The sequence below is a fragment of the Mirounga angustirostris genome, unplaced genomic scaffold, assembly GCF_029215605.1.
Source record: "Mirounga angustirostris isolate CCGP_5_RB_7025 unplaced genomic scaffold, mMirAng1.0.hap1 SCAF_1, whole genome shotgun sequence".
Taxonomy (NCBI): domain Eukaryota; kingdom Metazoa; phylum Chordata; class Mammalia; order Carnivora; family Phocidae; genus Mirounga; species Mirounga angustirostris.
The window spans coordinates 92381946-92407492 of NW_026991709.1; the positions used below are offsets into that span (position 1 = coordinate 92381946).

At 41.1% G+C, this 25547-nt stretch overlaps 1 protein-coding gene across 10 annotated transcripts in view; it reads left to right on the plus strand.

Annotated features, from left to right (window-relative positions):
- PLD1 (phospholipase D1) overlaps positions 1–25547 on the plus strand; it is a 192261-nt gene that overhangs the window by 32337 nt on the left and 134377 nt on the right. The window lies entirely within an intron of this gene.

The following is a 25547-nucleotide window of genomic DNA, read 5'->3' on the forward strand; positions in this document are numbered from 1 at the left end:
GGTTAGGATTCTCCGTATAATATATGCATTGTTTGACAATTATATTAAAGGCACATGGAAGCTAGGATGAAATGGCATATGTGTGTTGGATTTGTAGTCTAGAGATTTGTACTCTTTTGTAAGCATTTTCAGTTCCTTTTTCCAAAATTCCTCTTTGTGTCCTCCCATTAAATCTTCTAGGCATAACTGTGATTTTATACATGGTTGGTGGTGGTTTTCTTGAACCTTAGGTAGCCGAGTGTTGCTGGTCCAGCTAGTGGCGTTGTACCTTACGCCCGTGTGCGTGATGGCCTCATACACGGTTTTCCCTTGGGCCTACTTCTCATAGTTACAGTGAACCAGAATATCGTTGTAATTTTCTCTTTGAAAAGTCTGGCATTTTTCTAGAATGCCTCATAAAATACCCGAATAACTATCAATGTGGGCAGAGTGTACAGGTGGATCAAGCTAGACTGAATCCCTCCCTTATTTGTCACTGTTTTTATTCTTACGTAATTCCTCGGAATCTGAGACTACTTTTGGAGTAAATCTGACTAACAGTGGAGTGTGCCTTGTAAAACATAAAAGTATTGCTAAAATGAAATGCAGTGAATAACATGAAGTGCCAAGGGAGTATCTTCTTTAATTTCATTAGAGACCTAGAGAGCAGTTTTACCTTTATTAATTTGTCACCAAAGCAACCCAGCATGAACTTGTTCTGCAAGAGTAGTTAAATTGGATGACGTTTGGAAGTTTGTAACGCTCTATGAAATATTCTTCTTTTTATGTTAAGTATGCTTTAGTTTGAGGTAATGTACTTGTATTTTTTAAATAATGCAGATAGGCTTCTGTTATTGCTGCTTTATTATTGCCCCTTTTGCCCCCCACTGGGAAATACAATGTATTAGAAAGGATCTGTTCTTCCATGTTAAAAAAAAAATAAAATTGAGGAAAAAGAGAGACAAAAAGGAACTTTCAAAAAATCTTTGAGGACCTCAGTTCCTTAAGGATTGCAGTTTCCGTATCTGCTGAGGCTGAAGTTGTAGTGTTAGGACTGCATGCCATTTCAGGATTACAAAATTGACTGTACTTTATACCCTGAGACACAATGGTCCAGTTATATTATTGCCCCTGCCTCTGCAGATCTTTTTTTAACAGCAAATCCACTAGGTCATTTTAGCTTTAAAAAAAAAAAAAAGGCAAAGACTGCTATAACTTGCTTAATATATGCTCTCACTCCATATTTGTACCATTACACTATTAAATTCTCTTAATTTAAAATTTAAAGGAAGGCTTTTGTCAATGTGATTGTAGTTGTCCCATGATTTTAAAGAACAATGTTAAGACTATTTTGCTCATTAATTATTTGTGCTTAATTGGCACAGATAAGAGTCTGAAAAAGCTCACATAAAACTCATTTTAGTCTGGGAGATCTGTTTCTGTGTTCCCAAGGGCTTCACAGCCTTTCAACGAGAGAGGAGAACCAAACAAAATACCACTGAGTAGAAGCACAAATAAACAAATGTGGCAAAGTATAGAATAAGAGGGGGAAACTCCCTAAAAGCCAGCTTTTAGGGTTTTCCTAAAGAATATTCATTAAAATAGTTTCCTTCAAACATGGGGAGGAAAAAAAAGACCATAGAGTAGGGTGTTCAGATTCTGGAATTTGAGGATAAAGTATCTAAGCAAATCTTATTCCTGACTCCAGGTTTGGAACATGTGCTGTAATTCTTGTTCTCATCTTGCTGGACTGGTTTAGTTTTGTTACGTCTCTGCCTTTTGCCTGACATCAAGTAGAGACGGGTATTTTTCTCATTCCATACCATCCAGTTTTAAGTGAAGCTTTGAGCTGATTACTTTTATCAAACATGGCTTCTTGCTGGTATTCAGAGTCCTCTCCATGTCTCCTAAATCTCAGATGGCTTATGAACCTAGCTGGTGATGCAGAAGCATGTGATCCTTATTTTCTTTTACAAGGATTCAGAGCTTCGAGGTCAGAGACAAATCCTTAGGCAAATGGTGTCAGTATGAATTGGCCCACACCCCAAACATCCGGAGAACTCACTGGCTGTGGAAGATAGGCACTAGGAGGAAAGAAGTGAACCTGTAGGCGTAAATGTGATATTGGAAGTAGGTTTTCTGACTGCGGAACCTCAATAAATCCATTCATGGCCCCGATGGCTCTTATTCCACCCCCTGGTCTGGATCTTCGCAGTGCCCGTTTGGGGAGGTGTTGGCTCTTGGTCGCAATTTCGGACCTTGTAGGATTCACAGAAAGGCTCCAGGGTTTTCACACCTAACCCCTGGGTTCTTCTTCTTTTTTTTTTTTTTTAAGATTTTATTTATTTATTTGTCAAAGAGAGAGAGAGCACAAGCAGGGGGAGCAGCAGGCAGAGGGAGAAGCAGGCTCTCCGCTAACCGGCTGAGCCACCCAGGTGCCCTGTAACCCCTGGGTCCTTGCTTAGTCCTGTTCACTGAAGGGACCGATGTGCAAGAGTCTCATGCTGGTGTATCAGGAAGTGTGTGTGTGGGTGGGGGTGGATTGTGGTGCCCCCCACCCCGGACACTCACTGTTTCACGGTGACTATAAATACTAACTTCCCAGACAGATTGCAAAGCCTGAGGACAGACTTTACTCCTGAGGCTGATCTGACCACAGACCTCTCCAGTTCCCCCTTTCATTCTGAAAAACCCGACCAAGTTTTACATTCTGGCATTTCTGGCGGGAGTGATTATAATAGTCATAGCAGGAGTAGGAGAGGTGGCGGTAGTAATAACAGATCAACAACAACAGCTAATACTAAAACCATGTCCTAAGGGCAGTCCCTGTCCTAAGCCTCTTAGGTACTCCTCACAACAACCCTAAGAGGCCAGTTGTCCTTCTCCTCATTTTACGGTCGAGGAAACTGTGCCGGGAGGGTTATGCACTTTATCCCAAGTCGTGGAAAGTAGCAGCAGTGTTGTGCCTCAGAGGAATGCTCTGGTGGGGGAAAAAAATTAGTATGAGAAGTGGATGTTCTTGGGAAATATAATCCAATATTTTTTATTAATGAGAAACAACCGTATAAACTCTGATATCTGTGCTGCTCTTCATACTCAAAGATGCTTCTGTTGACCTACTGTCAGCCAGTAAGGCGTGTCCTTTGTGTTCTTTTTCTACTGGGTGGGAGGGGAGCTTGTACCCTGCTTTCTCACCTGTTCTGCTCGTGGCCAATGGCGAGGGATAGAGTTTGCCCGTGGTCACTGAACAAGATCAATGGTGACCAGTCCACATGGAGAATAAGCCCAGAGCACTGAAAACTGCCTTTTAACTATGTACTTAAGCTAACCTTGGAACTTCTGAAACTTTTAACCAACTGAGCCACTCAGGCACCCCATAACTTCTGAAACTTTTACAGGCTAAAATAATAAAACCTCTAAGGCTAGGAACTTGGATCTTCTGATTGTTTCGCTTTGATTTCGCCCATATGAGTGTCCTCTTTATTCCTGTCTCCCCTCCTGTGATTTCCTGCTGATAATCAAAGCTCTGGTTATTTTGTTAGTCCTGAAGGCTTTCTGAGGCTTAGTAGAAAGCCGAGACTATGAGACGTGGATTTCCTTTAAAAATGTAAATGTGCTTTTGAAAATGTTGGGCAAATAACTTTACTCTAGCTTTTACTAAAACTTAAACATGTGACAAATAAGTTTGGCATCTTTAACAATATTTAAAAACATAGCCCATAGATTAAGGAACTAAGTTTAAAAAGAAGAAAAGGAAAGAAAAGAAATCAAACAATAAATATTCTGATCTTTGGGTGGGGAAGAACTTTCTCTTTCTAAAACCAATAGAAGAAATCACAAAAGGAATAGGGTAGTAGATTGGAGTTTTCCAGGTAGGAGGAGTGTAAAAGCTCTAAGTATAAAAATACTCACTCATTATCATGAAAGGTTGGAAATACTCAAAACATACAGTAGAAGAAAAGTGCATGATGAACTTATGTAACTATGACAATTTTGCAGCTATATTAAAAAGATCGTAATAGGAAGTGGTGATGATAGATCTTTAACTTGAAACACTCCAAGTCAAACTATTTGTGCATCACATACTTGGCCATGTTTAAAATATACCTATCTTTGTGTGTGTTATGCTTAGGGAGAGCAGAAATGATGGTCACCTTAAGGTAATAAGGGTTTAGGGATGATTTTGAAGGTGGGAATTTCTGGTAGTTTATATTTTCTTTTCTCTATCTACTTTTCCACATACTAATATTTTTAAAAATGATTATATTTGGGGCGCCTGGGTGGCTCAGTTGGTTAAGCAACTGCCTTCGGCTCAGGTCATGATCCTGGAGTCCCAGGATCGAGTCTCGCATCAGGCTCCTTGCTCGGCAGGGAGTCTGCTTCTCCCTCTGACCCTCCCCCCTCTCATGCTCTCTCTCTATCTCATTCTCTCTCAAATAAATAAATAAAATCTTTAAAAAAAATGATTATATTTGGAAAAAAAAAACTATTATGGAGAGAAAAAAATGAGAACAAGATGTACCAAAGTTTAATTGTAGGTTAACGTCACCCATAATCCATTTAAGGTGGTGGCTTTAATAATAATTTTAATTTTCCTCAAATAGTTTTCAAATCTAAGGTTTCCTTTAAGAAGAATTTTTTTTATAATAAAAATGAACATAGATTAGGAATGACAGGTTAGATTTGAGGCGAGATCAATTTTTATAAAGGATGGGATAATTTCACTTTGGAGAACAATTGTTTTTGCTATGTTTATGCATTGTTATAGGAAGTTGCCCTTTGATTTTATCTGTCAGGTTTAAAATTTTAGTCAGTGGTTTAGCCAATCCAATGTTAAGGTAGATAGTTTATTTCATAAGGGATGTGGGAAGAAGCTCACTTAAATACTTGGACATCAGTCTAGGAAAGACACTCTCATGGATTTCCAGTGTGTCTCATTAACACTTTCCTTGCTGTAAAAGCAGCTGATACTATTTAGAAAGGACAAGTCACATTGTGAGATGATCCTTAGAAGAGATGATTCATCTGGAATAATGAAGATGGAAGCACATCTTAGAGGAGTTGACTTCATTGTCCCCCCTCCTCATTTTACAGTTGAAGAATGATTGAGTCCCCAAGGCCACAAGGTTCTGGTCGACTCGGAGTCTTTGGGCCTTTTGAGGTCTTTTGATTCCCCAATTGCTGTTATACTCCATTATACTCCATTCTGTACACTTAAAAGCATTTTAGTATTGATGAATGAAACTAATATTTCCATTTTTTTCTGTCTTGGTAAAAATCAAAAGCTAATACCGTTCACCACTTACCTAATGACATTTGAGAAAGAGGCTGAAGGCCCATTACTGCTTCCAAAGAAAATTCTCCAACTTCACAGGCATGGTCTTTATTCTCATCATTGTTTGAACATTTTGTTCTTGGGTAAGGTTTATTTAATGCACATCTGGTTTTCATGTTTATTCTGGAAGACCGCCGCCATGTGAAGTGACTAGAGATCACTTGATACTGAGCCTTGGAAACTGTTTTCTCACAGCTTTATTATATTGTATAATTTATATATCACAAAGTTAACCCCTTAGAAGTGTACAATCCAACAGCTTTTAGTGTATTTACAGAGTTATGTAACCATCATTATAATGTTATTTTAGAACATTTTCATCACTCTAAGAAGAAGCCTTATACTCACTCCCTTGTCCCCATTTTTCCTCCTTTAGCCCAACGTAACCCATGTTCTACCTTCTGTCTCTCTAGAGTTGCCCACGCAGGACATTTCATATGAATAGAATCATACCTTATGTGAGAAAGCTGGGAATTTTAATTTGATGCTCAAGGACCACTTAGGTGAACATGACCTGGTCACTGTAAGGGCCCTTTCTTATCAATAGTGTCCTAAAGTATGAGATTGAGACAAAATGAGCTCAGTGTTGTCACCTGCTTATTAGATTAAGTGACTCCTTTGTGCTTTCTGGAGTCCCTGTATTTAAGATTCAAATTAAAATATCTGGTATTCAAATTTTAAAACTATATGGGAGTACCTACCCATTAATATGAGATTGTTGCAGACTATGTTGCAAAATTGTTAGGTTAGACCACTGCTTATTAATTGGGACCTTGAGTGAATCACTTGACTTCACTAAGACTTAATTTTCTTATCCATAAAATGGGAATTAAAATATAAGTACTTACCTTGTAGGGTTCTTGTGAGAATTAAATGAAATAATATATATAAAAGGCTTACTGTAGCATTTGATGCCTCATAGGTGTTAAGTGAATGTTAGCTATTGTTATTAGTGTCATTTATAATAAACTACTATTTTACTTCGTTTTTTAATGACTTTATCTATACCCTCGTAGGGATTTGAGTAGGCTTTGCAAGAGGATTTGCCTACCATTAAACACACACACAGGAGTAAAACAAAACCAGGGATACTCAGGTTAGTAGAAAGATAATATCAGAAGAAAGTGTAAAAACAACAGTAATGATAGCTAAGATTTAGGTAGCAGGTTTTCAGTGGATATTTCAGTAACATCTTTCCTAGTGAGTGGAGAGAATAAATGTCAGATCAGAAATGGGCAGAGACAATCCGAGAGAGCCCCCCGCTGGGGGGACACCTTCGATGGTCTCTAGTCTACCTTCCTACCCCATGCAGGAGACCTTGCCATAGATGACAGCTTGGTGTGGTGTTGGAACTCACAGTGTCAAGGTGAGCGCACCGTCTCACAATGTGTATAGTGAGTATTTATTAAGCACGTCCCATGAGCTAAGCTAGAATTAAGAGTCCAATCTGACTCCAAAACTGTATAATTATTGTGTAAATGCCCTGCTCAAGGCAACCAGTTTCCTCATTAATAGTTCTTTTTTAGAATGCTCTCATACATAATGAACTGAAATGTGCACTCTTGTAGGTTCTCCTCCTCCCGATTTTCATGGTACTGACTACATGGAGAAGCAGGAACCTAATCAGACAGTCCCCTGACATCTGAAGACAATCATCATTCTCTTGCTCAAACATGGGGTTATTTTTTATTGTTCTTTAGATTATATAGCTTAACACACTGCAACTTTTCTTTTTTCCTGGAATGAGTTCCTTTCAAGTATGCACAGCAAACTCTGAATCAGTCTTCAAGATTCCTTTCCAAAGTGCCTTTCCAGCAGTAACCTTCCCTACGCCCCAGACTGAGCACTTCCTCCTCTAGGCTCCTACTACACTTCTCATCACACTCTGAGAGTCAGCTCGTAAAAGTCTGTCTCCACCCATGGGCTGTGAGCACCTGTCAGAGAGCTGTTGACCTTTGTGCTCCTAAACTCCGTATGTGCGCTGGACATGGGGTAACTGCTCAGTACAGTGGAAGAGAGAATTTTGATTTTACATCCTATGGATTCCTAACTATATCTGATTTTACAGAGCTATCAGTTATAAATGTCTTTGGACAAAAGATGTGCAGGTAAACCTTGATTAACTGAGGGCTGAAGTAGAAAACTAAAAAGCTGTAGCCTGTGGCTTCTCTTGGACCAAAAGTAGCATCATTGTGGGAAGCCGACTGAAGGTTGGTTTCAGTTGGTTACTGCACCATTCATTCGATTGGTTACTGTGCCGTTCATTTTCACTCGGCGAAGTTATCCTCTGGCTGCCTGATGTAAGTGAGGTGCTTGCTTGTGTCTTGGACAAGACTGATACCCACCCATACCTTTGCTCACAGAGATTTAGATAAAATGATTATGATGTTGACAATGTGGTTGAATCACAAAGTTCATAGGAAGCTTCATACCGGTATTCACGTAAATGCTGATAAGAAGATACAGTCCAAAGTCATAATTCTGTTTTAATTTGGGATTGTAGCAGTTTTTCATAGAGTATGGAGTTTTTCCTTAAAGCATGGATAGAGGGTTAACGTAAGAAAAAATATATAACTGGGGCAATAAGGGGAGCTGGCCTGCATCTGGAAGAAAGGAAGAAAGGATCTCATCAAGGGTTTGCTGTAATTCGGAAAACTGGTGTGCGTCTTGAGTGAATTCAGTAGGCCCTAGCTAGGACAGTGTACATGTAGTGGGAGAAGTGCTGGTGGGATCCAGTCTCAGGAGTTGTGGAGTGCCTGCTTTGAGAGCTAGACTTCATACTTCACTGTGTGGACACTGGGGCTCTGTCTCTGGCCATATGAGTCTGAATTTACCAGTCCTCTCCATCCAAACTGAGTCTTCACCTCCCACATGAGTTGTTACGATACCAGGCACCCCAGTGCATCCATCTTCTCTGTTAGCTTTTTGGCCACTTTTGTACTAGCTTTTCCCTAGAAAAAAGCCCACCTGGTGGAGGCCTAGGGTGCCATCGCTGCTCCGAGTGGTCCCCAGACGTCCGGCCTAGGCCTGGAGGAGGAAGACCAAGGCAGAGAATGCTAGAGTTGAAGTGGACACGGAGTGCAGCCATGAGACCAACAAGGAGGCTTTTCTGGAGAGGCCGATGTGGTACCATCAAGGCGCTGACGGCACACTTCCTGTTTTAGGTAGCTTTCCTCTTCCCAGGGCCCTTTCCGTCCTAGGGAGCCCAAAACCTTAGAAAGTTCTCCTTTATGTTGATGTGATGTGGGCCTCTCTAGAGTAATCATCCTTGTGTTCCAGCTCCATCCCCTGGATCCACAGAGGAAACATCTACTTGTTTGAAAGACTTCTCATTTTTGTTCAGCCTAAAAACCTCAGATTCTTTCGACCATTTCTCATGATACCATGTTTTGTAGACCTTTTCCAGCCCGGTCCCTATTCTCTGAGTGTCCATGGTTTGTCCTTGTTGTTATGTGGTCCTCTGATTGAACGCAGTACTCCCAGCTATAGACTGAGTAGCAGGCTGGGATTATCGGTTGCTTTCCTGGATACTGCTCTTCTCATAATGTGTCCTAAGAATGCATCAGATCGTAAAAATACCCATATTAACATGTGCCATTTTTTGTACAGTTGTTATATTTCAAGGCAATGTGCCAAAGCACCTTTAAATATGTTATGTCACTTCACAATGCTGAGGTCAGGATTACTATTATATTTCCTTGATTTGAAGACACTGTTCCTGCATCATCAGTTAAATTTCAGCTTTTCAAGGGAAAGAGAGGAAAGAAAATGCCATCACACTGGATGTAGATATAAAATGCAATAGTCAGCACACCTTGTGGTTGAAAGAAGAATATCTTGCAAACTTTCCAGGAGATATCTGGATGATTAATTAGCAAGAAATCCATTCTTGTTGTTCTAGTTCTTTCTAGATGAAGACAGGGAGGAAGTAGAAAGTGTCCAGAATGTATAATTGAAGGTTTTAAGGAAAAGAGCCTGCCTAGTCGGTTAAATGTCTGACTTTGGCTCAGGTCATGATCTCAGGGTCCTGGGATTGAGCCCCGAGTCGGGGAGTCTGCTTGTCCCTCTGCAACCTACCCCGGCTCATGGTCTCTTTCAAATAAACCAATAAAAAAATCTTTAAAAAAATGCAATAGTCATGCCAATTTCAGAAAAGTTAAAAGGTGTACGTATTGAAGAAAGGGGGGCAGAAAGAATCAAGGAAATACAGTATCTTCAGTCTATAGGTGAGGAGATTAAGCTGAAGGAATTAGAGTAACTCCACAGTCTGCAGAGGAGAGCACAGGGGTTCAGGCCCCGTTGTGCTGACTGCAGTGTGTGCTCCTACCATTCACTCTACTCCCTCCCAAGGAGCTCAGGGTGAAGTTGGCTCCTCTCCAATTCCCAGGGCTTTCTCACAAAATAGCTGTCAATCCAGGCAACCCCAGCCTGAACTTGTGTGTTTCAACCTAAATGCAGATGTCTGCATTTATCTTTAGCAATGAACAACTTTCTGAATGTTTCTTTCCCCATGTTTTAGAGTGTGGTTACCAGATCAAAGCGTATACATGTTTTTTTGTGGCTCTACAAACATATTACTTAGTATGCCTGAAAGTGATGCGTTCCTTAATAATGCTACCAGCTATGCAGTTGGTTTAGCACAATTGTTCTAATGTTTTAATACAATCCATTACTGGTCTCACTGGGACTGGGAATTCAGATCTGTTGTGGGAAACTCATGCATTTGATTGTCTCCGGGCTCTCTGAAGCCCCCATGCTAGGCTGACCTAGGCCTGTGAGCAGTGCTCCCTTGTAGTTAATATGAGCCTCTCTGTTCCTGTGGCCTCTGGACTTGGCTCTGAGTCAGAATCCCTGGGGGCCACAGTGCCCCCAGACTTTGCTCTGCTTCCCACTTGCCCTCTGACTTTGAGCTTGCTCACATCTTTCCGTTTCCTTTACTGTAAAATCCTGGGTTATTTGATGCAGTTTATAGAAAATCTGTGAATCCAGAGGACAATCATGATGGTAACAGAATGAGTGGGTTGGGAATTAAAAGCAGTTCTTTTTATAGACCCACTGTGGTTGAAAGAAGAATATCTTGCAAACTTTCCAGGAGATATCTGGATGATTAATTAGCAAGAAATCCATTCTTGTTGTTCTAGTTCTTTCTAGATGAAGACAGGGAGGAAGTAGAAAGTGTCCAGAATGTATAATTGAAGATTTTAAGGAAAAGAGCCTGCCTAGTAGGTTTCAGATGACAAAAAAGAACTAAAGAGAATTTCCACCTGTATGCAGTGTAGTCTCTTAGCTCCTGCAAGTATAGAGTTGTGACTAGGAAACAGATGTAATGTATTTTTTATTTTAAAAATGGGAAAAAAGAAAAAAGTCAAATATACAGCTAACCTAGAAGACCACTTTTAGTTATATGCATGGGTTTTATATGTGGAGTTATTAAGCTTTCATAACTCAGTTTAAACAGGTAAGAAATTTTGAGTAAAAATTAACTCTATCAGATGCTTCTTAATATTTTGACTCTGAGCCCAACATAACTTCTGCTTCTTGTGAGAGGACCATTACTGTCTTGTACTTCTTGGCCAAAAATATAAGCCGCTTGCTGTCTAGAAGTGTAGGTATACCACTTAAAAAGAAAACCATGCTCCATATTGAAATAACTCGTTTAAGTCAAGCGTAAATTCAAATGTAAGTTGACTTAAGTGTTGTGTTCAAAAAATGTGATAAAGTTGCCTTGATAAGAAATGACCCCTGGATTGTGAGGGAAGGTGGTAATATCATACAGATCTTGAGTTTTATCAATCCACAGCACAGCCCTACTCTTTGCCAGAGTACTTATCATCACTGATGAGTGATTCAGGATTTGCCAAAGACTTAATGTATGTTTACTTGCTACATGCTAGAGACTTCTAAAGACACAGGTTAGGAAATTTTAGAAAGCAGTGGGACTAGAGATATATTCCTTTATAGATTCAGCTCTTGCCTCTATCAGCAGTTTCCTAGGGATCGGTGTAGGTCCTTTACAATATCCGTGTGCCACGATCCAGGTGAATTAAGGTCTCGATACAGCGATAGCAAGCTGGTTTTGTTCTCACTGAATATAACCCTTCTGTCATATTTTGCTTTTCAGACCTCCCTTCCTCCTATCATTAAAGTAAATACATAATTTTGGAGTAGTCTAACCAGTGTCTTTCAAACTGCCATCCATTTGAATCTCCTGGGATCTTGTTAAAATGCAAATTCTGAGGGGCGCCTGGGTGGCTCAGTCTGTTAAGCGTCTGCCTTTGGTTCAGGTCATGATCCCAGGGTCCTGGGATTGAGCCCCGCACTGGGTTCCCTACTCATCAGGGAGTCTGCTTCTCCCTCTCACTCTCTCTCTGTGCTCTCCCTCCCTCACCCCCCTCAAATAAATAAATAAAATCTTTTAAAAAATGCAAATTCTGTTCCTGGGATATGGCGAAGATTCTACATTTCCAACCATCTTCAGGGAGAAGGCTCTGCTTCCAGTCCATGGACCACACTTTAAGTAACAAAAATCTCAAGGTTTTCACTGTCAGTGCTCCCAGGGAGACAGGTGGTGGGAAAGGGTGGGTGATAAACAAACATTACATGGAGGAGCCTCATATGTTCATTGACGACTGTGATTACTTTGGCGGGTGCCCACTGAGTTCAGAGAGGCAGGAGTGCACATCATTAAGAAGCTTGGGACCTGGGGCGCATGGGTGGCTTAGTCAGTTGAGTGTCTGCCTGCGTTGCGGCTCAGGTCATGATCCTAGGGTCCTGGATCGAGCCCCACGTTGGGCTGCTTGCTTGGCGGGGAGCCTGCTTCTCCCTCTGCCTGCCGCTCCCCCTGCTTGTGCTTGCTCTCTCTCTCTGTGTCAAATAAATAAATAAAATCTTAAAAAAAAAAGAAGCTTGGGACCTGCAGTCCTACCTCTGCCCTCCAGCACTTGAATCACACGGGCAGATTACTAATCTCTGTAAACCTTAGTTTCTGAATTTGTGACAGGCAGATAATCTGAAAACCTATGTATAAGATTATTGTGATGATAAAATGATAAAATGCCTATAAGTACTTAGTAAGTGCTTGCTATTAGTAGTTATTAGTAGTAATAATTCAGAAAACATTTATTGAATACCTCCCGCATGCCTGGCATGTCAAGATAGGTAAGTAAAGATTAAAAGGCAACTCTTTAATTTCAGTTGGGATTGAATTGGTTTATTTGGGAGTCCCTGGAGTCGGGGGAGATTAGATCTAAAACTTTGGACTCCAAGTCCGGTGCCCTTCCTGCCTAATTCTTTCTGTGTGTTCATTGGCTGTTTCTTATGATATGTAACCACATTAAAGCAAACCTGGTTTCAGACTATACTTTAAGTGGAACCCATACACTGAGTCTCAGGGGATTCAACATGTTCTAATTTTTAAAACCGAAAGTAAGTTATGTTTGATTCCTTGGGTTTGCACGAGCTATCTGTGAGGATAGAAGTTGAAGGATTGGTTTTTGTTTTGTTTCTTATCAGCTGCCTTGTTTTGCTTGATCGGCGAGAAAGGAGTGGTATCAAAGGAGTAGGCATCATCAGTTTCTATTCTGGTGGATCAAATTCTGAGCATACATCTGCCTTCCGTTTTGGTATCTACCTTTTAAAGTGATTTCAAAAGGTCTTTGCATGACCTAACTTGTTTTCCTAATACAGACTAAAAAAATACCCACCCTGCTTCTTTTTCAACAAGCCAACAACCCAGCACAAATGTATGTGTGCCTGTGGGGAGCTGGGTATTTCCACTTTTCACTATCATTGCTACCTTTGTTTGGAAAGGAAAGATCACTGACTCAGAATTTATCTTTTCTTTATCTCATTGTTTTTTAATAACTGAGACATGCATGCTTTTTCTGAGCTTATAATAGTTTGTGTGTGTGTGGTATATATTTTTGTGATTTTTTAAAACGGTACTGGTTTGGCAGAAAGTTTCCAGTGTGACTGTTGTGTTTGTGAAAACACGATAATCTCACTGAGCAGTCTTCAGATAGTGGAAACAATGGAATTTGAGCAATATTCATTGTAGGCACAGACAAATTGCTTTCTTTAAGCACTTTGACAATGGCTTTTTCCTTTGTGTCTTTCTGGTTATAAATAGCAATTTGTCTATTTTTGTTGTAAGAAATGTAGAAGTGACTTTGCATTGGCTGTTCCTCTGTAGGATCAAGGAAAATTACCTGCTCTTCCTTTGAGTATTGATATATGTTGACCAATTTTTACAACTGTTTATTATTTCCGTGTCTTTGCAAAATTTTTTTAACAACAGCTTCATTGGGTTATAATTCACAAACCATAAAATTCACCCACTTGAAGTGAAGAGTTCAAAGTTTTTCATATATGCACAGAATTGCCTTTGCAGATTTTTGCCAGTACACTTTTCTTTCCTCTTTCTACTGTGTAGCCCTAACCCTTTCATATTACTATTCCTTTAATGACTCTTCTTACTACTTATAGTTTGGGGCATATATAGGTGTCATAACAATGAATTCATAGAAGCTACAAACTGACGACACTTACTGATCACATTGTAGCTTTTTATTAACTTTGTATTAGTGCTGTTTTAATGACGAATCATTATCTGTCAACTATGCCTATGTCTACTAAGCTTGGCATGTTTCTCGTTAGTCCTCTATCCTTCCTTCCTGCAAACCTCACCCTCCACACACATCCAGTTTGGCTTGTTTACTTCAAATATTGCATTGGTTCTACAATGTGACTGAACCGAACACAAATGAAGGCATTGCTCCCCATGGTGGAAGCTTGTCTGGAAATCGTTGTTCACTGTAGTGACTTCATAAGCAGAGCAGAACCAGTTTTCTGTTCAGCTCAGTATCTTTTTTATTTGTGAAAGAACACCATTGTTTAGCTGGCTGAGAAAAAAGTAACCAATTGAAATCGATGTTACTTAACCTACAAAATTCTATTTGGGGCAGCCCAAGCTTATTATTATTGAATGCTTTTTAGCTCCAGGCCTTCAGCATCTAGGGGAGGGAGTGAGAGATGGTGGATAGCGACTTTGAGATAAAGTCTAAATGCCTTAATCACCTGCCTGGACCCAATGTGCAGCTACACAGCACCTTTTTTTTTTTTTTTTTTTTTCATGTGCACATGGAATGTTTATTTTTTAAAAAATTATTAACATATAATGTATTATTTGTTTCAAGGGTACAGGTCTGTGATTCACCAGTCTTTTTTTTAAATTTAATTTTATTATGTTATGTTAGTCACCATACATCATTAGTTTTTGATGTAGCAATCCACGATTCACTGTTTTCGTATAACACCCAGTGCTCCATGCAGTACGTGCCCTCCTTAATACCCATCACTGGTCTAATCCATCCCCCTGCCTCCCTCCCCTCTAAAACCCTCAGTTTGTTTCTCAGGTCCATAGTTTCTCATGGTTCATCTCTCCCTCCAATTCCCCCCCCCATTTTTCCCTTCCTTCTCCTAATGTCCTCCATGCTATTCCTTATGTTCCACAAATAAGTGAAACCATATGATAATTGACTTTCTCTGCTTGACTTATTTCACTTAGCATAATCTCTTCCAGTCCCATCCATGTTGATGTAAAAGTTGGGTATTCATCCTTTCTGATGGCTGAGTAATATCCCATTGTATATATGAACCACATCTTCTTTATCCATTCATCTGTTGAAGGGCATCTCGGCTCTTTCCACAGTTTGGCTATTGTGGACATTGCTTCTATGAACATTGGGGTGCATATGGCCCTTCTTTTCACTACATCTGTGTCTTTGGGGTAAAAACCCGGGAGTGCAATTGCTGGGTCAGAGGGTAGCTCTATATTTAATTTTTTTTTTAATTTTATTCTTATGTTAATCCCCAAGCACCTTTTTTTTTATTTCTTCAAACCTGCCATGGTTATGGACATAAAATATGGTGGTCCTATTGAAGACCTATTTAGAATTTGGAAGGATTTATTAATTGATTGGCTGGAGAGAATTAAGGAAAGATAATTGCTAAGGATGAGTTCCAGGATTCAGTTTATGCAGCTGGGTAGATGATGTTTCCAGTTCATTCAGGAAGGAAATACAGGACAAGGAAATGTTTTGGTATTTGGAAGATGATGAATTCTAATTTGAGCATAATAAGTTCACCCAATGGGGAAGTTCATAGGCAGATAGATATATAGATCTGAGGCTTAGGAGAAAGAATAGGCTGGAAACAGCTTGTGAGAGCCCAGTAGACACTGACAACCGGGAATGCAGAAATTGGTTTCTGCCTTCAGGGAGCTCCCAGTCTTCCAGAAGAGGCAGAGGCATGTACTCTGTGGAAAGGAATGTACTCAATGGTGGTATCACTGGGAAGCCATTGAAACCCCAAAGAAAGGAAACGTCAGCATGTATTGTAACCCTTAGAATGAATGGGATATGTATCGTAACCCTTAGAAGGAATGGGATCACCCTGAGAGGTGGGTAGAGTGGGGAAAAAAGGATCACAGGACCCTGAAAAATACTAGCATGTAAATATTGAGCAGAAGAATAGCTTCAAAGAACATTCCATCTCAGTGGCTGGAGAAGGAGGAAGATGAAGGAAATGGGAGCATGAAAACTGAGAGAAAGCAAGGAGTCAAGAAAAATGGAGTCAAGGGTTATGCAACAGAAAGTTAAATGAAAATAAGAACAGGGAGGTGTCCTTTGGATTATACAATATATAGGTGGTTATGAACTTTGGTGAAGGTGGGCAGGGTGTCGAGGTGGAAGCCAGGTGCAGTGGGTTGAAGAATGAGGGAGGAGTGATGAGATACAAAGGGGAGTTAGAGTCATGGACCATGTTCTGTCAGCTGGATGAACAGGGGTTGTGAGGCCTGGCATGGGCTGAGGGAATAGGAACGGCTTGTCCGAGATGCAGTTGTTGTTGGATGTCAAAGGTGTTCCTGGAGACAAGTTGTCTTTGCTGCTGTTTCACCAAAAAAAAGATGATGGTCTCCTGGTTTTAATAATGAATGAGTCACAGGGCAGATCTGTAGCCACTTCATCATGAGCCCTAAATTTGGGATGCTTTGCAGGTTTGGGGGAGGCTATGATGCCACTAATCATCTATGTTCATCCATCCCACCGAAGGAAGATGGAAATGGTATCTCTGTTGTTCTGGCTGTATTATTTCTTTTTTCTAGATTTATTTCTTTTGTTAATGTTAAACAAAATCCATTTATGTCCCTTCTATTAAGTAGTTTGGTTAGGTACAAGGCATGTAGAACAGTTTCCAGATACCAGGTTTGAGGAGGAGAGTTTACAGAGTATTGTGTACCTCTGAATGTGAAGACATTAGCTTCTAGGGAATGGACAAAGCAGGAAATGCGAAGTTCAGGAGTCATGATTTGAATCTTATACCTACTACTTACACAGTATGACCCTGGTCAGACCTCTTAATCGTTTTGAATCATCGCTTCTTCAGCTGAAAAGAGGGTAAAAAAATAGTTTGCCTGCAGGATGAGGAGAATCAAGATGTATTTGTGAAAGATGCTTTGTAATTTGGAAAGCATTATGCACATGTTCTCTGGTTGGCCCATATTGTGAGCTGTTCTAAGTCTCATTTGTGTTCATTCCTCGATTGGTCTAGAAGACACGAGGAACTGGGAATCTAGAGATGACCTCTCCCTTAGGGGAACTGAGAACCTTCTGGAGGAGACAGGCCAAGTGGAAAGGAGTGTCCTCAATGGACTCCCCTAAATGCTATAGAAGCACTGAGGAGAGGCATCTAAAACAGATTGGGAGGTCAGGGGAGGCTTCCTGGAGGAGGTGGCACCTGTGATGAGCCTGAATACAGAGTTAATCCAGCAAAGAAGGAAGTTGGAGGAAGGCAAAGCTGTAGAGGGAGCCGCCTTTTGGGAGGCTGAGAAGTTGGAGAGCATGGAGCATGTTTGGCTCAGTCCAGCTGAGCAGGGAAACCTGATACCTTCCAAAGCTTTGACTGTGAAGTCACAGCATAAGAGAAATGAGAGGTAGCGGGGAACATACATGTAAATGAGGTGCTTTGGGATGTTTTAAGTGGTCATAGGAAGAAACCTGAGAGCAGTGAGGTTGATAAGGGCATTGATGAATGGAAAGGAGAGTTTGAAAGCAGGATGGGCAGGGGGTGGGTGATATGGGAAGAGGGGCCCGCTTCTAGGGTTTGGGTGGGAGGGAGGTAAATACACAGAGTAAGGTGAGGAGTCACGAGAGGGTTCCTTCCCTCCAGCCCCTCTCTTCACAGTAAAGTAAAATATGTGAGGTCATTTTGTATCCCCAGAGCCCCGCGCGGGGCTCAGCCATTGTGGTTGCTCAGTGACTAGCTGCTGAGGGAATCCCCATCGTCCTGAGCTGCTTGAGAAGCCGCACAGACCAAGCAGCCCGGCTGGAAGGCACAATGGCTCGCGGGTCCGGCTGGCCCACGCTGCCTCTCTGCAGGGCGCTCAAGTTTGGCGGCCCGTCTTTCTGTCTGACGTTTCTTGTTAGCATCGATGCCACCCACGTGCTTTTGATCCTCAGGGATGTTGCAGAGGCAGGTGTCACTAGAAAATTCCGTTCCTTAACGACAGTCAGGGGAGTGATGGTTTCTTGAACAATCCCAAACTTGTTCTTTCCCAGCGAGCCTGGCAGCCTGTCCACACCTCCGGAGCGGAGTCTGGCTGCAGCTGAGACAAAAGCGGTTTATCCTGCCCGTCGGGTCGTCCTTCTTACACAGTTTGGACATGGTTCAAATCTGCATTCTGTGGAAACAAGCTGGCCCCGAAACAGACTGGTGTGAGCATGCAGGGTACAAAAGAGACCCAAGTTCTAGACTCCCCTCTGCTTTCTCCGTGTGACCCCGGGCCTCTGCTTCTCAGTGCATGGGAGGAGGTTGGACCAAATGATGACGTAGATCATCACGTGTGCTAGATGGCACTGACCCAGTTTGTATCCATCGGTTTCATTAGTCCAAAGACTGTGTCTTCAATTCTTACTTAGTGGCTGGACCAAATACATGTGCCACGGGTTTATTGAAATGGATTGTATCAGCTCCTCTTTCTTCTCAGATGCACGCGTGCGCGCACACGCATGCACGCAGAGTAAAATAGTTCCTGTTGATAGTGTAATTTACTTGTTCTTTCAATTCATTTCTTCTCACAAATGCTAAAGATATGAGACAGACCGTACCTGATTTCTTTCAGAGATGGCAAGGAGCTTGAAGCCCCTGAAGTGGGAGGTCAGAAGAATTCAGGGGCTTTACCGAGGCTCAGAGGAAACAGTGGCTGTGTTCCCATAGCGATGCTGGCCACGGGGTTGTGACTAGGGAGTCTGGACACAAGCTCAGGACATGGTCATTCCGGGTCTCCAAGGAGCTCCCAGCTCAGGAAGAATGGAAGAGACACAAACAGATAACTTCGCTTTAGCAAAAATTTTGCTAAATTGGATGATGGAGACCAAAGGAATGACAGATGCACTGAGTATTCTACTTTCCGTGGTTTGCTTGGCATTTAGGAAACATGTCTGTTATGAGGTTTTGTGTTTTTTTTTTTTTTTTTTCACTTCTCTTGGCTAGAGTGTCCGTGCTTGATGATTGATGTACCTTTAATGATACTCATAGTTAGCAGTATTATTTCTACAATCAATGATGTATTGAGTTCTTACTTTGTGTCAGTTGCTGGGTTAAGTACTATCTTAGATCCTTAAGATGCATCTCATTTTATAGATGACAGAACTGAAGCTCAGAGAGGCCCAGAGTAATATAAGTACAGCAAGAGGTTACTAGTTACAAGACTCCTAAGTGGCAGAGCCAGGATTAAGTGCCTCTGTTCTTAAGCCACTGGGCTCAGGGTCTATACATTGGTTGCAGATAAGCCAAAGGAGTGAGTGGGGATAAATTGTGGAATCTTAAGGAAGATGGGGATCTTGTGAGCAGGTAAACCTGGTGGATTCTCATTTTTAATTTTAATTGAGTAGTAGTTTTTTGTTGTTCTTGTTTGTTTAACTCAGAAAAGACTTTTGATTGCTTACTGTGCTCGTCTGTGAGAATGACCCAGCTTCCTGTTCCCAAGAGTTTGCAATATCACAGAGGACAGGAGGCATGCCCCCAAACCTCTGATAGACAAATGCTGCCAAAAATTCAGAAACCAGATGATGCAAAGCTTAGTCAAGAGAGATGATGTCACTGCCTGCAGGGGATGGGTTGGGGAGAGCCTGGAAAGTTTCAGTAAGAGGCAATGTGGAAGGTCTCAGCAGGCGGAGAATTGCAGGAAGAGGGGTATTTAAAGTAACAGGGGAATGCATGGGTTGGGGGGGGAAGACCAGGGCTAAATGTATAGTGTAGTACATAATTATAAATCAAACACCCATGTAACTACTACTCAGGTTAAGAAAAAGAACTGTGCCGGCCCCAGTGCCAATCCCCCAGTCCCCAAAGTAATCACTCTCTTTGTGTTTCTTCATAGTTTTATCACCTGAGTGTGCACCCCCAGACGCTAGGGTTTAATCTTGCTTGTTTTGTCATTTTCTTACTTGATACGTATTTTGGACCAGTTTTAATCTACAGATTCTCTTGCATCCTTCTCTTTTCCTTGTAATTTTTCTTGAATAAAACCTCGGGCTCGGGGCGCCTGGGTGGCTCAGATGGTTAAGCGTCTGCCTTCGGCTCAGGTCATGATCCCAGGGTCCTGGGATCGAGTCCCGCATCGGGCTCCCTGCTCCTTGGGAGCCTGCTTCTCCCTCTGCCTCTCTCTCTCTCTCTTTCTCTCATGAATAAATAAATAAAATCTTTAAAAAACAAAAACAAAAACAAAAACACCTCGGGCTCTTTGACCTGTGGAGTTGCCTGTGGTCTGGGTTTTGCTGACTGTATCCTCATGGTACAGTTCAACATGCCCCTCCGTATTAGCTTCTGTAAATTGGTAGTTGACTCCAGAGGCCTGATCAGACCGAGGCTCAATCCCTAGGACCCATCTGACCAGATAGTAGCAAATAAGTAGAACTTGAGTAGGAGGTTGGGCTATAAAGGCATTTTGAGTACAGATCAGAAATCCAAATGCTATAATCATGATCTTGGGCTATGGTCCAGCTCTCTCTCCCTCTGTGTGTGTGTGTGTGTTTAGGGGGCTGCTAGACTGGGAGGGCCATTTTGTAGGTTTCTGAGCCAAAGAACAGCATCTTCACAGGTATCTTTTCCAGCCACATATCTACGTGCAAGTGACTGTACTGGTCACAGTGTTAAAAGGGTGAACTAAAGAGGGTCTGAAATCTTGAAATAATATGCAGGTTGTTGGTTGTCATTTTCTGTAGTACTGTGACACAAGGTTCCTAACAATTTCCTATAAATGCTTCTTAAGTGAAACTATGTAATAGGGAATGGTAAATTCATAGTATAAATATTTCTGTGACTAGCATACAAATATTATAAGAATAAGTCTAGGGAGAAACATGAGTCTTAAATCAAAAAGTATAAAAAGAACAAATCTAAGTAAAAGGAAGAAATCTAAGAAGGTTGTCTATTGAAAGATTTGTGTTTAAGGAAATCCAAAAATACTCACTTTTTCCAGATGGCTTTTTGAAAACTGATACCATGAGAAGAATTTGTTTATTTTTATTTTTTTAAGTTTATGTATTTAAGTATTCTCTACACTCAGCATGGGGCTTGAACCCACAACCCTGAGATCAAGAGTGGCACGCTCTTCCGACTGAGCCAGCCAGGCGCCCCTACCATGAGGAGAGTTTAAATAGGATAGTAGTTATTGTTGCAGAGGGGAGGGGGCTGGGGGGCTGGGGGTAACTGGGTGATGGGTATTAAGGAGGGCACATGTGGTGATGAGCACTGGATGTTACACACAGCTGATGAATTGTTGAACACTACACCAAAAACTAATGATGTACTATATGTTGGCTAACTGAACATAACATAAATAAATAAAATAAAAAATAGGACAGTGGTCTCACAAATATTATTTCTTGGATGAACTTTTTGGTGTCATTATTACCTTGTTTTGCATTTAGAAAGTAAGAAGACCAGTTTATAATAAGAGCAGCTAACATGCACGTGGCACTTACTTTGGGTCAGATATTATTTTTAGCATTTTGTATGTTAACTAATTTAACCTCATAACAACCCAATAATGTAGGCATTATTACTCTTCCCATTTTATTGATTGGAAACTGAGGTGCGGAGAGGTTAAGTTACTCGTCTAGGATCACACAGCCTGTAAGTGGCGGAATGGACATACAAACTTAGGTGGCCGTATCACTCTAGTATGTACTACCTCTCAGCTAGAATCCAGGTGGTAGCTGGGGCCGGTGGCTCAGGTGTTTCTCTAATAGGGAGGCTAGAGATTTGTCTTTTTAAAATTTAATTAACTAATTTATTTATTTGAGAGAGATTGAGAGAATGAGTGGGGGGAGAGGCAGAAGCAGACTCCCTGCTGAGCAGGGAGCCCAATGCGGGACTTGATCCCAGGACCCCGGGATCATGACCTGAGCAGAAGGCAGATGCTTAACCAACTGAGCCACCCAAGAGCCCCGTATTTGTCTTTAGTCTGAGATACCTGTTCTCCTTAATTTCACTAGAGCTCCAGAGTGAGCCCTGGCCCCACTGCATACTATAGCCGAATGACCTGATGTGGGACCCCTTTCCTCTCTTCCTTGAGCCTCGATTTACTCACCTCTGCTGTAGAAGGGACAATGATACTTCCCTTGTAGAGTATTCTGAAGATCGATGAGATCAAGTATAGGAGAATGTGTTAAAAGGAGTAGAATGCTATGTTGGCTATAATTTTAATAACGTGTTATCATTTTTACTTCTATATTTTTGAGGAACTTGTGAAATGAGCTTCATTATATTTGAAATACTTGGACTTCTAGAATAAAGAAAGGGACTTCCTAATTTGAAGTGTTAGATTACCTGGTGCTAAGGAGGGGAAATTTTCAAATGAATATATTAAGGCTTTCTTTTTTAAAAAATTTAATTGAAGCAATTTTAATAACTCCCCTGAGAAGGCAAAAGTGAATACAGCTTCAGTTTTGATGAGCGTTTTTCCCTTGCCTGAGCATCACTACCATTAATAGTGGAAACTCCAACTTTGTAGACCAGAGCCATGGATTATCAAGGCTCTACTTGGAAGGTTTAGTTGCCTCAAAAAAGACCAGATTTGCTTTCAGTTCCACTAGTGGCCCATTTAACTTAATCTTTCTAGTGTTGATGTTGAACCAGTCCCCAAGCATGGCCAAAATTTGTGCATGCTGGCTATTGATTTTAAGGGAAATCAGATTACTAGACAAGTAACTTAACCTCTCCGCACCTCAGTTTCCAATCAATAAAATGGGAAGAGTAATTATTTAGCACCGTCATCTGCAATCTTGGCCCCTCGGGGAGAATAGCAGAGTCCAGGTCAGACCCAGTGGAGGCTGTGTGTTATGAAACCAGGAAAGAAGGATAAGTAAAGGGGAGATTGCTAGGCTCAGCGGGCCCCAAGGTCAGATCAGATCTGGAGCTCAGAGGGTGGATAGTGTTTGGGAGTCAAACTTATCAAAGTCAAATATATATGCTTTCCCAAGGGCGGGTGAGGGACAGTGGGGGACAAAGCACTTCGTGGTATTTTATATATTACTCTGTTAGTGGGTCACCAGTATTGGCTGAATTTAGAAGGAATAGTGAATCTCGGTTTTTGCAAAGAATGCAAAAATCATCAAGATTGGATTTAAGGACATTAGTAAAATGTCAGTTATATTTGATAGTTTTTAAATTTAATTTAAATGAAATATTTTAAAAATACAGATTAACATTTAGGAAATAAAAACCTGTGTACCTATAACATCCAAATTTAACAAGTTTTATCATTTATACATATAGCCTTTTGAATCAAAATAAGAAACAAAGAAAATGTTACTGGTGTATTGAGTCCTCTTAGTACCCCTTCCTGATTGCATTCTTTCTCATTCCCTCTTTCTAAAGGTGACTGCTCTTCTGAAGTTGTTGTATATTATTTCCTCAATTGCTTTGTATGTCCAACTTCTAGATATGTTAATGGACACCATATAGGATTATTCTGTGTGTTTTTAAATCTTAACAAAAAGTATAAGTTGTCTTTTTTTCACCACACTTTATGTTGAGATTTATTCATGTTGATACAGGCAGTTCTGATCAGTTTATTTTCTCTGCCATATAGTACTTCATTAAAATATAATTCACTTTTCCATTCTCTGATAAATGGACATTTTGGTTGTCCAGTTTTCTTAACTGTGAACAGTGCTTCAGTGCTCATTCATAATATATTTTCTTGTAAAAACTCACCCATGGTTGAGTTCCTTGGTGAATATATTTAGAGGGAGAATTGCAGGGGGAGGTTATGCCATGTTCAAGTTTATTAGACTTTGCCAAATTGCTTTCCAACAGGTTATTTTATTTTAAAAGATTTTATTTATTTAATTGAGACAGAGAGAGAGAGCACAAGTTGGGAGGAGGGTCAGAGGGAGAGGGAGAAGCAGACTCTCTGCTAAGCTAGGAGCCCGATATGGGGCTCGATTCCAGGACCCTGAGATCATGACCTGAGCCGAAGGCAGATGCTTAACCGACTGAGTCACCCAGGCGCCCCCTCCAACAAACATTATTTTAACTCACACTTCTACCAAGTGGTGCATGAGAGTTCCATTATCTTACCAATACATTATAATTTCTGACTTGCAAAAATTTTACTACTTCAGTGGATATGAAAAAGTATCTTATTGTTTTAATATGACTTCCCTGATTCCTGGAAAGGTTAAACATGTTGAAAGATTCACTGTAAATTTAGAATTCATCCTCTGTGAATTACCTGCATGTGCTCCTGGTCTATTTTCTACTGGTCTTTGGATCTTCTTCTTATGTATTTATAGGAGTTCTTTGTATATTCTATGTATGTTTTCTCCAAATTTGGGTTTGTTGTTTAATTTTACCATTTGTCTAGCAGAAGTTTTAAATTTTAGTGTAGTTAAATTTATTAGCTTTTTCTTTATGGTTTGTGCTCTTTATGTCTTGTTAAGATGGTTTTGTGACCCTGAGATCATAAAGACGTTCTTCTATAGGTTAGAATTTCTCTTATTCACATTTAGGACATTAATACACACAAAAATTACTCTTATGGGAGCTGTAAGATTGAGAACTAATTTTATTTTATATTTCTTTGTGAATTGCCAACAGTGCTAGCATTGTTTATTGAAAGGTTCGTTCTTTCTTTACTAATTATTTTTCCTGCCACTTCTGTCATCCACCAAGACCCATATATACATAGGCTTATTTTGGGGAGTCACTATTTGGTTCTATGTGTCTGTTTCTGTGTCAGTACCACACTATTTTAATTTCTCCAGCTTTATAATAATTCTTGATATCTGGTTGGACAAAACTTATCTGCCTATTCTTAATTATTTTCTGTTATGAATTTTAGGGTCATATTGTCAAGTTCTGTGAGAAATTCTTTGGAATTTGAATTAGTAAATTAGTTTCAGGAAAAGTAACATATTAATTTATTTGGTTCCATATTTATTGAATTTTAGGATATCATTTCACTGTCTTATAGCCCCCATTTGTTTCTTGCTTTTTAAAAATATTTGTTTAATGGAGAGAGAGAAAGGGAGGGAGAGCAAGGGGTGGGAGGAGCAGAGGGGAAGGGAGAGAGAGTGGGGGGAAGAATTCTGCAGAGTGTGGAACCTGATTCAGGGCTTGATCTCACAACCCTGAGAGTGCAAGATGGTATATTACGTGGCTGGACATATCTTCACAAGAAAATCATCCAGTTGCTCGGTCACATAGGACAGCTTCCAGGTTGGCTGTGTGATACTCAAGTGCTCAGTGCAGTCAGGTGGGAGGAGAGGGGGAGGGCATGCATCCACCAGTGCCTTAACTCACCCGATCTCGTAGGCTGTGTGACTTAGTTCCCCCATCCCCCCCTTGCCCACACACATGCAACTCCAGAGGAAGCTGGGTTCCAGCACTGGCACAGCACTGCCTCTGAATCCAGAAGCCTGAGGATGAGCCATGCCTCTGGGGTTCTGGCCAGGGGTGGGTGGGGCTGGGGTGCTGGAGCCACCCTAGCCCCTGCTGGGCCATGCACTGTGCAGGCTGTGCGGAAGCCCTGCCCTCAGCCAGGAGACAGAGATGGATGGTGGGGTGAGGAGAAGAGGTGAGAATGGAGTGGATCTCTGCTGAGCCAGTGGCAGAGGCTGGGGAGGCGGGCCATATGGAACCATCGGGATGGCCCATGCACGGG